At 40.1% G+C, this 12783-nt stretch overlaps 1 protein-coding gene across 1 annotated transcript in view; it reads left to right on the forward strand.

Annotated features, from left to right (window-relative positions):
• LOC143818411 (protocadherin-9-like) overlaps positions 1-12783 on the forward strand; it is a 1862556-nt gene that overhangs the window by 112855 nt on the left and 1736918 nt on the right. The window lies entirely within an intron of this gene.

Genomic DNA, 12783 nt, shown 5'->3' on the forward strand with positions numbered 1-12783 from the left:
ACGATCTGATTGTAAACTTCTTCTTATAATTAAAAATGGCCATTTCAAGGACCTCTGAGGAAAGAGGCAGCATATATCTCTCTTACCTGCTGTCAAGTTAAATATCAGGTTTTTTTTCCGGTACAAAAATCTAATTTGAAAATAAACTGTTATTAACCCATCTGGAACAAGTCCTGCCAGATTGTAGACTGATAAGATCTAAAGGAGAAAACTAAATACAATATCTGTACCAACACAGCATCCTGACGTAAAAAAAAAAAAATTGGCACAGCCACATGGTGACATTAAAATATGCCAAAAAAATATATAACAATTTGCAAGAAGTTCTTGACTAGTAGTAAGCAAAATCAGTTAACAGCATGAATGTTTGAGTCAGATGGAAAGAAAATTTGTATTACACGGATTATGCAGCCAGCCAGCACAGCAGAAAGATTAGGACTCACAATTTTCCAGGTACTGTTTAAAATCTTCTCCCCAGCTAAAGGATATAGTTGACAGCTCACACTCACGAGTCAAGTTAATCTGGAACATTATCCGCCCATTTTGCACTGAACAGTCCCTAAAGCAGTTTGTAATATGCATACGAACTGAACCATTGTTGATATCAAATTTTTAATACCCAAGTGAAATAGGGAAATAGGAAGATAAAATAAAAGCATGCTGCTATGATACTAAGGAGTCACAGAGGAAGAGAAACATTGCTTCAGTGAATGCGGGGCTTTGGCTACAGTAGATGCCTAAGATGCTGCAGGGACTTGTACAGTCCCTCCTCTAATGCATGGCTAATAGCTTAAGCATTAACTGTGTCAAGCTTCCAGGCAAAGTTTTCCAGTCCCTTGTTATTATGAAATTAGAGCTGTGTGAAATTAAACTCTTACCTATTCTCCTTTTCCTCACACAGACACAGCTACTTCAACCAAGTTTTTGATTCGGAACAGAAATAAACTTTTAACAATTGAATCAGTGACATTTTACCTGTTTGGGTTTATAGATTTGAATTAAAATCCTAGAGAAAAAGGCAGCAGACATGAAGTGGAAAGAAACACGCGGAAGCAGAAAACGGTTCTGCGGACACCAAAACACTACATGCTTTGGTACTTTCGAAAGGAGAAGTTGACAGAAATATATAATTCATTAGCTTGACGTTGGTTTCATTTTATGTAAATGGGTTTGAGCCAATGTGGTTGTAAAAGCTGCATATCCGAGCATAACATTTTGTATTCTACATTTTGGAGCAGAGTAAATGTAAAGTGGCATCATTCTAAATATTAAACACTTTCAAAACACTTATTTTTTATTTATTATGATTTTGTAAGATGAAATATAAAATGGAAGCATCTTTTTACAAAAGCCTTGTTTATCATTTGTTGTAAAACGGAGTTTGTCATACAGTTTGTGTAATATTCTTCAGTATGTTATATGTGGGCTTCCATAGGAAAGATGGATGAATATAGCATATGTATAGGATATGACATAAACCATGCAGGGCAGAAAATGGCTGTGACACACAGCTAGGATCTGCTTCTAACAGCCGCTGGGTGTGGAGCTCCATCTCCAACTACTAATTTGATAAATGTGTCTCCACTACATGTGGTGACAATTTTCACACGTACAGGAGACACTGACACTCGTAGACCCATTCAAGTGAATGGGTCTGTGCACATGTAAGTGTTTTTCCACAGACCGTGTGTTTGTGGGAAAAACACGCTGATATGTCTGCTTTTTACTGTCAGCATGGGCCGCAAAACATCCTGCACATGTGCACACGGAGAACACATATGGATGCCATTCATATTATACGCATTGACACCTGAGAAGCAGTGCTACAGTAAGTGCTGTTCCCCGGTGTTGGGTGCTGAAGATTACTTTCATCATTCTCCCCTGCTCTGCTGGCGATCAGTGCAATCAGGTGAGAATGATGAGAGTTGTTTTCAGATAATCGCAATGACAGAAGGCATTGGCTGTTGGGACTCTTACTCCCATCAGCCTACACCTGCTGCAGCTAATAACAGTGACAGCAGGAGCCGCTGATGGGAGTATTCGTCAGCCGTACTTGCGCTATAGATACATTTTTTTTTAAAATCTGCCTTGGGTTTCCTTCTATTTTCTATAACCAGCCAGGCAAAACTGACAACTAGGGGCTGCAACCCCCAGTTGTCAGCTTCAGCAAGGCTAGTTATCAAGAATAGAGGGGTCTCCATGCTGTTTTTTTATTATTATTTAAATAAATAATTTAAAAAAACAGCATGAGGTCCCCCCATTTTTGACAACCAGCCTTGCTAAAGCTGACAGCTGGGGGCTTGTCAGACTGTTAAGAGGCCATTGATTTAGGCTCCCAGCCTAAAAATAGAAGCTTGCAGCTGCCAAGAAATGGCACATTTTTTAGATGGGCCAATTCTAGCACTTTTCCTGGCTCTTTCCACTTGCCTTGTAGCAGTGGCAAGTGGGGTTCATATTTGTTGGGTTGATGTCACCTTTGTATTGTCCGGTGAATATAAGACACCTATCCAATACTAATCCTATAGTTACCTGGTAAATAAAGACACAGCCGCAATAGCATATTTTAACAGAAATAAAACAAAACCCAGTTTTCCATTTTTATTTAAAAATTATAAAAACAGCTATGCTCACCCAAGGCCTAATTCCACCCAAGCCCTCACCTTCTGTAACAAAACTAAAATAAAAAACAACATCGCTCACCTCTTTGTCATGGGGACCCCTCTTTTCTTGATAATTAGCCTTGTCGAAGATGGCAGCTGAGGGTTGCAGCTCCAAGCTGAGAGTTTGCTTAGCTGGTTATAGAAAATAGAGGAGAAACCATGCTGGGTTTTTTCATTTATATATTTATTTACAGCGCAGGCAGCGGGTGAGGAATACTCTCAACAGCCACTCCTTCTGTCACTGTTAGGCTGGTTTCACACGTCAGTGATTCCAGTACGTGAGGTGTCAGTTTTCTCACGTACAAGAGACACTGACACACGTAGACACATTAAAATCAATGTGTCTCTGCACATGTCAGTGTGTTTTCGCGGACCGTGTGTCCGCATGCAAAACACGGAGACATGTCAGTGTTCATGGGAGCGCACAGATCACACGGACCCATTAAAGTCAATGGGTCTGTGTAAAACACGTACCGCACATGGATGCTGTCCATGTGCCATCCGTGTGCCGTGCAGGAGACAGTGCTACAGTAAGTGCTGTCCCCCCAGCGTGGTGCTGAAGCCCCCATTCATTTCTTCTCTCCAGCAGCGTTCGCTGGAGAGAAGAAATGAAAAATCATTGTATTTTGTTTCTTTGCGGTAGAAATAAATATCTTTGTCTCAACCCCCCTCCCACCCCCTGTGCGCCCCACCGCTGGAAAGTAAATACTCACCCGTCTCCCTTGAAGCATCCTCTCCGTGCTGCAGCTTCTCCTGTATGAGCGGTCACGTGGTGCCGCCCATTACAGTCATGAGTATGCAGCTCCACCCCTATGGGAGGTGGAGCCGCATATTCATCAATGTAATTGGTGGTACCACGTGACCGCTCATACAGGAGAAGCTGCGGTGCAGAGAGGACGCTTCGAGGGAGCCGGGTGAGTATTTACTTTCATCATTTTTTTGAGGGGGCTGGCTGACCATGTGAAGGATGCTTTGGCCACTAGGGAGATTCCCGCCACACTGGAGGAGCTCATAGCAGTATCAACTCGTATTGACCTTCGTTTTAACGAGCAAAGGTTGGAGCGAGCCCAGCTAGCTCTAACAGTATTTTACTTTGCACATATCGCATTCAATGCAGTAAATTATGTGATGATTGTCAAAGTGATTAAATTTACATTTATCCGATGCTCTACACTGAGCACTTACTTTTGAATTTCCCTTTAAATCATTGAGTGACATCGTTTAGATGAAACCCCTAAGGGATCCATTTAGTATAATGAGGCAGCAGAGTTTGTCTGCACTACTTCTGACCTCTGTTCAGTGGTGTCCTTTTCATAAGTGCGCAAAACTGTGGCGGAACGTGCTTTTGTGCACGCATAAAAAGATGGCATGCACAAAATGTCGAATCACGGGCCAGATGATGTCCACAGTGCTTCATCTGCCTCATCATAGGGAATCTTCTGCTGTAGGTTCTTTCTGAATGCCATATTTCAGATATTTACACAAAAAACTATTGTAAGAGCTCAGCACTGTGCGCTTGATAAATTTGAGTCAAGTCTTAATGCGATCTTTGGGAAGCAGTATTAAAAAATCAACAGCAGTCGAAGAATTGGTTTAGTTTATTTTTTACACTGTTCCTCAGGCTTTATAAGTGATTAAGTTACTTTATTCTTCTGGTCATTGTGATTACTGCCTTACCAAATTTACAGCATTTTTTTGTGTTTCGCTGCTGTCACATATTTTCGGTCACATAACACTTTTTGATCTCTTTGTATACTGACTTTGGGAGGCAGAGTGAACAAAAACAAGCAATTCAGGAATTGTTTTGTATACCGTCCTGCATGTGGTAAAATTAGTAAGGCAGATTTATTCTTCAGGTCAGTATGATTACAGCAGTACCGCATTTATATATTTTTTATGTTTTGGTGCTTTTTTTGCACAATAAAAAATTATTTTAGAGAAATTATTAGTTTTGCATTGCTTTATTCTGAGAGCTATAACTTTTTTAATTGTCCACTGATTGAGCTGTATGGTTGCTTGTTCCTTTCCGGACAAGATTACATTATCTGTGATACCATTTTTATTTACATTCGTCTTTTTAATCGCGGTTTATTCCACTTTTAGTTCAGGAATATGATGAAGCATTGTTTTTCTGATTTTTTTTCCCTTTTTTACTTTGTCTCACTTTGCAACTTTGATGTTCAGCAGCCTGATCTTTGTATAAACCATTGCAATGGGAGAGCATTGCAATGGCTTATAACTGTCAAGTGCTGCACTGGCAAAAGCCCCTTAGACCGTACTCTGTACATGGTCTTAGTGGCTTGCCGCAGGCTGGTGACCTGGATGTTGTCATGACAACATCGGGTCACCATGGCAATGATTGGGCCCCCACAATAACATTGAAGAGATGCCAATCGGAGGGCAGGAGGCTCTTCCTCCCTTTGCCTGCCTTCTAAATGCTGATTTTGCTATCCATCACTGCATTTATGCAGATAAACTGCTGGGAGCAGTGTGTTTGGGTTGGTGGATTTTACTAAATAAAATAAATGATAAAGTGCAATTGCAACCTGGGGTCCACTGTGCAGAGATGTTGAACTGCTGCTAGTGAGTAACACACGGCGAATGATTACTTGTACACACAGAAGCAAAGAGCTGCTCTGCAACTGAGCTGTGTCACTTGCATACAGAAATAAAAGAAATGCTCTGCAACTGAGCTGTGTCACTCGCACACAGAAATGGAACAGATGCTCTGCCACTGAGCTGTGTCACTCGCACACAGAAAGAGAACAGATGCTCTGCAACTGAGCTGTGTCACTCGCACACAGAAATGAAACAGATGCTCTGCAACTGAGCTGTGTTACTCGCACACAGAAATGGAACAGATGCTCAGAGCTTAATACCTTGACTATGGTTGTGCTTTCTCTGGAACTCTACTGTGCTAACCGCACACATGTAGGAACCAGATGCTAAGACAATGGCTAATTGCCCCCACTGATGCTAGCTACCTGCCTGTGTGTACAGTCCAAGCTAGACAGACACACAACACTTGCAGACAGAGTGGTAGAGATTCCACTCACATAGCGGTTCATAAAATGTTACTAGCGTGCCTGCGTGCATTGCTGGGGGCTTTTTATACATAAGGCTCTGCCCCAAACACACCCAGTCAGGAGAGACATCGCACATGGGCCAATCCGGAGCTGCCACATCACCAGACCTGGAGACGTCTGACTACAAATAGGAAGATGCAACATCACAGACATGCTCAGTAGGGTGATTTCTGGACTTAGCCTCCAGAACATCTGGTCACCGCTGCCTATAGCAAGTTACCATAGAGATGGCTGGAAAGCCAGCAGTAACCCAATGAAAAGCACGACCCAAAGTAAGATGCTGGAACCAATGCCTATGCTAACCAGCATCGGCAGCGGCTGAAGCTGAATAGGAGACCGCTGAGGCAGATAAGGCTTGGGATCTATCCCGTGCAGTGGGAGAATCCCGACGCCTAACACAGTGTGGCCACCATTCCTGGCAGTGAGAACAAAGTGTCAGCTGTAATATCAGATGATCACCTGGTAGCGATCGCGCACGCATTGCTCTTGTGCACACAAAATTGCCTGGATATCCAAGGTCTCAAGGGGTTAAACATTGTTGCAGGCAATGATTTGCTTCAGTAGTCACTTGGCTGGGAGCAGAGAACATAAAGACAGGTAGGGCTCCTGGACAGTATGTTACTTTTTATTTTTAAGCATTAAAGACCTTTAAAAAGAGGTGGATATTCCATTTAACAACTCATTGGAAATAATGCTTGCTTTCATTCGCTGACAGCAATCCAAATAATATTTAAAACAGCACAGAATATGTAAAAAAAAGTATAACTTAATTATCCACAATGAACAAATGTGTTTCACATAAGTTTGGACACCGACTTTAAGATTCCATTTTAACTAGTTTAAAATAATATATACTATTGTATTTAGCATTCCTTCAAATGCAACTGATTGGAGTTGACATTGAAGCATATCTATGTATCAATTTGTATCACTGTTACTATTGCAATTATACACCATGATTTGATTGCTTTACATTTAAAATGTTCACATGTTCATAGCCGCAATTAAACACAACTGCAGATCCTGTGTATGCCACAATTTGCATAAACGTGGTCACAAAGAGTAATTAGCACTTCATTAATATGCAATGAAGTACTAATTTACAGAGTGCCTAAAGCAGTTGTAAACTTTAATTTGCTTTTAGATTGAATTTTGCTACAGTGAAAATATCACAGGATACATTTTGCTAATCAACCCCGAAGAATTGTAAGCTATTGTCTGTGCTGGGGGAATTTCTTAAGACCTTTAAATCTGTGTAACTGAGAGTAGAGATGGGATGAAATGTAATTTAAAATAATGATTTAAATTTCATGAAATGCATTTTACTTAGACTTCAATTGGTCTTAAATCCAGTTATGCTATGTTTTCATTTTAGGAGTTTCTTGAAATTCAGAATAAAAACAAAAAGACTAAAATTTAAAGGAAAGACCATACTTAACCCCTTAACAACCAGAGGTATTTTTGTTTTTGTATTTTCATTTTTTGCTCCCCTTCTTCCAAAAGCCATAACTTTTTTTATTTTTTGGTCAAAATGGCCTTGTGAGGATTTTGTTTTTTTCTGCACGGGTTGCACTTTTGAATGACACCACTAGTTTAAACATTCATAACTTTTTTGGTCAAAATGGCCATGTGAGGGCTTATTTTTTTCTGCACGGGTTGCGCTTTTGAATAACACAATTCGTTTAAAGATATCATGCTTTGTAAAACAGAAAAAAATTCCAAGTGCGAGAAATTGCAAAAAAAAGTGCAATTGCACAGTTGTTTTTTCTTTTTTTTTACCATTTTCACAAAATGCTAAAAGTGACCTGCCATTTTGATTCTCCAGGTCATTGCGAGTTCATAGACACCAAACATATATAGGTTCTTTTTTATTTAAGTGGTGAAAAAAATTTCCAAATTTGGTTGAAAAAAAAATTGATTCATATTCTGATACTGGTAGAGTCTCCATTTTTCGTGATCTGGGGTTGGGTGAGGGCTTATTTTTTGCATGCCAAGCTGATGTTTTTAATGATACCATATTGGTGCAGATACAATATTTTGATCACCCGTTATTGTATTTTAATGCAATGTTGCTGCTACCAAAATAATGTAATTCTGGAGTTTTCACTTTTTTTTGTTACGTCATTTAACGATTTTTTTTACGTTGAAAAGGGGGGTGATTTGAACTTTTTTTTAATATATTTTTTAAAACATTTTTTCAATTTTTGCATGCTTCAATAGTCTCCATGGGAGACTAGAAGCTGCAGTACTTTAATCGGCTCTGCTACAAACAGGTAATGATCAGATTGACTGTGTGTAGCTGAAATGCTCACATTCTGTGAGCGCTGACCACCGTGCGGCGCTCATATCAATTCTGCTATGACAATTGGAGACCCCTGGCTGTCATGCCAACCCATTGGTGACCTGTGATCACATGACAGGGTCAACAATAGGCAGAATTTCCACAAAGCGCGAGTTAAGTGCCGCTGTCAGAGATTGACAGCGGAAATCAACTAGATAACAGCTGTGGATGGATCGCGATTCCACCCAAGGCTGTTGCGGGCACATATCAGCTGTATAAATCAACTATCATGTGCCCGGATAGGTGTTGGCTCAGCACTGGAGTCGGCACCAAACAGGGGGAGTCTAACATTGGCGTACTATTACTTCTGATGATGGTAAGGGGCTAAAGTAAATTATCTTTATGCCTACTACAGATTGTTAGGGCTGACGGAATGCACCAAATAAATATAACGATAGTAATAAGGTGCATTCACAGCCCGGGGTCCACCATGCAGAGATGGAACCTGCTGCTAGGTAATGGCGGCACTATATGGTGGTACTACGCCAGAATAAACACGGGTTCCATCACCCGGTATGAACTGATGTGAACTCTGTTGCTTCACAGAGTCGCAGGTAAACAAAGTAAACTCTGTCCCCTGTTAGCAGTCACAGGATGCAGCAGATATACTCTGAAATTCACCCCCACTATGCTGGTGATTGATTTTGAGCCCGCGCCTGAGGACGCCCTGAGTCAGATGCTGAGATAAAGAAGGAATTCCCACCCTACACTGACCGGTTGTCAGGACTAATTAAAGATTACTGCACAGAGTGCGTACAGTGCCACTCTGGTGGATGTTACTAACCACCCTAGCTAGGGCTAGGAAAGCGCACTAATTGGGCACGGCACCACACTGGCGGTTGCTGATGGTTTCATGCAGTAAGGATCGTGCTCTTGTGTTTAGGATAGCACTGTCAGGCACTAGGTAGCTCCAACATTTGCGAGCATTCAACAACACTAGGAATGGGAATGATTAAGGAGCAATCACCAGAACAGGCATACATACACACACACACGATAACAGGTTTATACTAGCACATGGCCATGTGGCCATGCAAACCTTTTATAGCTGAAGCTCTCCGGGACGTCCCTAGTGGTCAAATAGGAGCTGCCTCAGGACCTGAGCATGTGACCCCTGACCTCCAAAGAGAGGTCGTCCCTTGGACATGCTCAGAAGAAGAAAAGCAGGACTTAGTCCCAGGGGCACCTGCTCGCTGCTGATCATTGCTGGTTACAATGACTGAGCCAGGAAGGGCATCAGTAACCAAACGCACAATATCTGCCTGAGCCAGGTGCTGGGACCGATGTCTCTGCTGAGCAGGCTCCACTGCAGCTGGAGGAGAATGGGAGACCACAGTGGAGGTGGGTTGACATTCCACCTCTGCAGCGGGAAGTTGACACCTAACACAGATACTTCTTACTAATGTATAATTTCATGAAAAGGTTAATTTATTTCAGTTCTTCAATACAAAAAGTGAAACTCATGTATTATATAGAGTCATTACAAACAGAGTGATCTATTTCAAGTGTTTATTTCTGTTTATGTTGACGATTATGGCTTACAGCCATCAAAAACTCAAAAGTAGGGTTGAGCGACTTTGACTTTTTTAGGGTCGAGTCATGTTTCGCGAAACCCGACTTTTTGAAAAGTCGAGTCGGGCGAAATCGGCCGATTACTGCGAAAAGTCGAGGATCGTCCGGAACACGAAACCCTATGCACGTCAATGGGGAAATTTTTTTTTTCTCTCTCTCTCTCTCTCTCTCTCCCCTCCGTCCCAGCACAGAAAATCTCGTGTTACACATTGCAACTCCCTACTGCGCACAAGCGATAAAATGATGATACCGTGCACGCCCCTAACCCCTATGTCATCACTCTGCCCACACTCCTTCATTGGCTGAAAAAATGGCGCTAAACGTGTCATACGAAATGCGACTTTGGCGCCAAGATCGCGTACCGCATGGCCGACCCCACACAGGGATCAGGTCGGGTTTCATGAGACGCCGACTTTGCCAAAAGTCGGCGACTTATGAAAATGACCGATCCGTTTTGCTCAACCCTACTCAAAAGTCATTATCTCAGTAAATTAGAATACTTTATAACACCAGCTTGAAAAATGATTTTAAAATGCCAAAGGTTGGCCTACTGAATTGTATGTTCAGGAAATGCACTCAATACTTAGGGCTCCATATGCATCAATTACTGCAATTCAATTCTAATTTTGTGAGAGGCACTTGTATATCTATGAAGTGATTTTTATCTCTGGTTTCACACTTGCGTTTTTGTCTGCAGCGTTTTTTGCACAAAAAACGCATGCGTTTTTTCCTCCTATATTTAACATTGAAAACGCATTTGTTTTATTTCTGCATGCGTTCATTTTCAAAAATGCAACCTGTAGCATTTTATTGCGCGTTTTTTTTGCCGCGAAAAAACGCATGCGTTTTTTCGCGGCAAAAAATGCATTGCTGTCTGTGTAAACGCATGCGTTTTTAAGCACATGCGTTTGTTTGCGTTAAAAACGCATGCGTTTATATAGAAAAAAACAGAAAACACACTGAAAAGCCACCCACCACCATCAAGGTGATAAAGGGATCCAAACCCTAACCCTAACTCTACCCCTAACCTCACCCCTAACCGTTTAATGAACATTTTCTGACAGTCATAGTGCCACGTATTTAAGTGCCACGTATCACGTATTTCAGTGCCACGTATTTAAGTGCCACGTATTTAAGTGCCACGTATCACATATTTCAGTGCCACGTATCACATATTTCAGTGCCACGTATTTAAGTGCCACGTATTTCAGTGCCACATATTTCAGTGCCACATATTTAAGTGCCATGTATTTCAGTGCCATGTATTTCACTGCCACGATATTTCAGTGCCACGTATTTAAGTGCCACGTCTTTCAGTGCCACAATATTTCAGTGCCACGATATTTCAGTGCCACGTATTTAAGTGCCACGTACTGTTAATACTATAACTATGTGGTTATACGTGGCACTGAAATATCGTGGCACGTAAATACGTGGCACTTAAATGTGTGGCACTGAAATACGTGGCACTGAAATATCGTGGAATTTACGTGAAATACGTGGCACTTAAATACGTGGCACGTATATACGTATATACGTATATAAACGTATTTCAGTGCCACGCATTTCAGGTTAGGGTTAGGGTTAGGGTTAGGGTTTTTTTTTTTTCTTGTTTTCTTGTGTTTTTCTATAAAAACGCATGCGTCTAAAAAACGCATGCGTTTTACCGCGTTTACATGCGTTTTTTCACACATGCGTTTTTTTAAAAAACGCATGCAGATAAAAACGCAAGTGTGAAACCAGCCTAAATATGTTTGAAAATTGGGGACTGAATTATCATAATTAATTAAAATGGCTTAAGTTTTATAATTGACTATTAACCCTGCTGTTCTGTTTAGATTTCACATACACTTGTACTGTTCCCGGTCATTTTTGACCGTCCTTATAAAATAATCATTTTTAGCTAATCTAAGTGGTTTTTTTAAACAGTTTTTGCACTATTATATTGCTTGTGAAGATGGTTGTTCAAATAACAGAAAAAAAAATAAATAGAAAGCTTGTTTTATATTTTTTTTATATCCAAAAGGGAACATGGTATTTTTTCGATTTTTGTAAAAATTGATTATTTTTGCAGATAAAAAAAAAATCTTGATCTAAATGTTAACTATAAGTAATAATATCAAACATTATGTAGATATACTTTTTTCAAAGGCAAAAAAAAAAAAAAAAAAGCTTTTTTCTCTATAAAATGGCAAAAAACGTTGTTTTTTATACACTTATACTGTTCCCGGTCATTTTTGACCGGACCTAACAAAGTTGTGATTTGTACCTAATTCAAGTGTTATTTGATTACCTGTTGCATTGTTTTACTGTATGTGAACATGGTTTTCAATAATCAGATGAAAAATTAAATCAAAAACTTTTATTTTTTGAATCAAATAAATTAACATTTATGTACAGTGTAATACTGTACAACCAGCAAACACATGGAAAATCAGAAAATCATGATTTACAATATGAAATGTTGACAACTGAATGGAACTAGATCTATATGAACAGCAGGGTAAATAAAAACCAGTGAAATAAATTGCGCATAGCTATACTGGAAGCGAATCCGTCGGCTGTATCGCAACTTGAAAATGTTGGTATGTGTAAATCTGTTCTGACCAAAAGTAGTCAGATACATTGATAAATAGTAGTAAATGCAATATATAGTTCAAAATGAGGTGATAGCACCTTTTTTTTTGTCAAAAATTGTCTGGAGAGCTGAATAAAGGCCTATCGGTCATTTTTGACCTAACAGTACAAGTGTAAAAAAAATTGTACCAAATAAAGTAAACAAAAATTAAAAAAAAAAAAAATTCCCACAGAGAGTACCCCCCTAATGACGAAAAGTCAGGGAGCCTCAAGTCTTAGAATCACACGCTGAATTTTTATAACATTATAGAATTTCAAAAACGGTCATTTTTGACCTAACAGAACAGCAGGGTTAAAGGGGTTGTCCACCCCTTAAAAAAATAAACTTAAATAAATAATGCTCATGTAACAATTCCCTTACTTACAGCTTTTGAGGATGCCATAGATCTCCGTGTTTCTCCTCGCACTGTTCACCTTGGATTAGATATCTTTGAGTGGATGGCTGATGCTTATACAGAACTAGAACCCTTGAAGATGAGCATAAACA

Source organism: Ranitomeya variabilis, chromosome 3 (assembly GCF_051348905.1).
Source record: "Ranitomeya variabilis isolate aRanVar5 chromosome 3, aRanVar5.hap1, whole genome shotgun sequence".
NCBI lineage: Eukaryota > Metazoa > Chordata > Amphibia > Anura > Dendrobatidae > Ranitomeya > Ranitomeya variabilis.